We start from the raw sequence: 2,536 nt of genomic DNA, 5'->3' as shown, positions 1-2,536 counted from the left end.
GAGACTCATTGATCTGATACTCACTGATCTGAGACTCATTGATCTGAGACTCACTGATCTATCTCTACCTCCTTCTTGTAAGCAGAACCACATTAGACGTCCTCCAGCTCTCTGGCACCTCCTTGTGGCCAGAGATGGTTTATAAATTAGGGTCAGTGTCCCTGTAATTTCCATCTTCTCTTCCCACAGCAGCCTGCGTTATAACTCACCTGGAGCTGGGGAGTTGTCCACTTTTAAAACCTCCATTCCCACATGCTTCTCATATCGATCTGCTGAAAAACTTCACAGTACCCCTTCTCAAACTCTGTACCTATATCCTCCTTCTCCAGACAGATGTAAAGGTTTTGATTAACACTTTACCGATATCGTCTGGCTCCAATATGTGAGGAAAACTCCTTCCCACATCCACCCGGTCAAGACCCTTCAGGACCTTATCTGGTTCAGTTCAGTCCCCTCGGATTGTACTAAACTCCCGAGGATACAGACCCAGCCCTTTCCTCATCAGGCAATCCGCTCATTCCAGGGATGAGCCCAGTAAACCTTCTCTGAGCTGCTTCCCAACACATTCCCCTCCCTCTGTCAGTACAGTGCCCACACAGTCCCTGTACACAGTATACCAGCTACAGACTCACCATTGTCCTGTCTAACTAACACCCTAACTCCCGGATTCAATCCCCCCTCGCAATAAACCATCAGATCCCATCCCCTTTCCTGAGTACTTGCTGTACCTGTTCCTTCACCAGACCATTGAGTCTGTTTCACCATTAAATGGGATATTAGCCAATGTCCCCTCTACCTGGTGCTTTGGCTGTGAGATCCTTCAAGACCATATGTGCCTAATGGTGACTTCAGGAACGAGAATTCAATCCCATAACACCGATCACCACGTGTGGAACATGGGAATTTCTGTACCAGCAACTTAACGGGAATGTGGGATCATGGCTGATCTGACTGTCCTCAACTCCACCTTCCTGCCTTTTCCCCATAAACCCCAATTCCCTTCCTGATTAAAAGTCTGTTCTCCCTCAGCCTTGAATGACCCAGTCTCAACAGCCCTCTGCAGTAGAGAGTGGATGTTTCCCATTGTGGGCAAAACTAGAATGAGGAGTCTTAGTTTTAGGATAAGTGCTGACAGATCCCAGACAGAGATGAGGAGAAACCATTAGTCTCAAAGGGTCACGAATCTGTGGAATTCACTCCTCCATAGAGTGGTAGATGTCAGGGCACTGAATAAAACCAAGGAGGAGACAGATATTTTTAATGAGTGTTGTATTAAAGGGTAATGGGGAGTGGGATGGACAGTGAAGTTTAAGCATGGATGAGATTTGCCATAATCATATCAAATAACAAGCTTGAGCAGCTGAACTGTTTACTCCTGCTCCTGGCTCTTATGTTCTTAATATAAATATTTGTGAAAAGCACAGCAAATCTCTGTGACAGATTTATATTGTGTTGCAGGCGCAATACTTGGAAAGATGATTTAATGAATGACCAGATAATACTTGAGGTGAGGACTGAGAAATTATGAGACTTCCTTCCATTCAAGGATTTGACTTTGGAACAGACAATCCAATTCTCTGCACTGGCAGAAATTGGTACCCGGAATAAATACTACAGTGAGGAAACATCGTGGATTTTCTGAAGTGGTCATGTGAGTGAAGCCCCTAAATCATAGATTCCTTACAGTGTGGAAGGAGGCCATTTGGCCCATCAAGTCCACATTGATGTTCCCAGCCAGACCCACTTCCCGACTCTCTAACTCCATATTTCCTATGACAAATCCTGATCACCTGCACATCTTTGGACTATGGGAGGAAACTAGAGCACACAGGTACAGAGAGAGAGTGGAAAACCCAGAGACAGTCGCCTGAGGCTGGAATCAAAGCCAGGTCCCTGGCACTGTGAGGCAGCAGTGCTAACCACTGAGCCACCGTGCCAGCACACTTTGCAAAGCTGTGCATTTCATTATAGCTAATACTTTTACACAGCGAATCATTGTGGCAGAGCACTACTGGGGAGCTAAGACTGGACAGGTGTTCCTTCATCCATGCCAATTCCTGTACAAACTCATGAAGAGAGGCAACTTCCATCATGAAATTTGCAGGCAAATATTTTTCTGCAAGTTCGGTTGGAATAAGAGCAAAGGATTTTTCCAGCTAGACCAAAGATGTGACTTGGCAATCCAGCCAAGCTGAGCATGAAGTGAATGGATCTTTGCTAGTTGCCTGGCTATAAGCCCCCCCAAAAAAATGGATCCTGGACATTTCTAGGATCCAATGTATTGATTTCTGTAAATGTATAGCAGATCCCATTCAGAAAGGGAAGTGAGGTGTTTCTTTGTCGGCCGGGAAGGGGTACAGCTGGGAGGTGGACCTGAGCTGACCAGTCGTTGCTGTCTGGAATGTGTGGAGAATATTAACATTTTGCTGACTCTGGGCAATGCCACTCTCTGAGGAGCTGAGTACTGAGATATTTCAGGTCAGATCTGCTGCCACATGCAGTTTCTGTGTGAATGGCTAATCCCCAGGGGGCAGGG

The sequence above is a fragment of the Rhincodon typus genome, chromosome 48 (assembly GCF_021869965.1).
Source record: "Rhincodon typus isolate 14 chromosome 48, sRhiTyp1.1, whole genome shotgun sequence".
Classification (NCBI taxonomy): domain Eukaryota; kingdom Metazoa; phylum Chordata; class Chondrichthyes; order Orectolobiformes; family Rhincodontidae; genus Rhincodon; species Rhincodon typus.
This window is presented reverse-complemented; position numbering follows the sequence as displayed.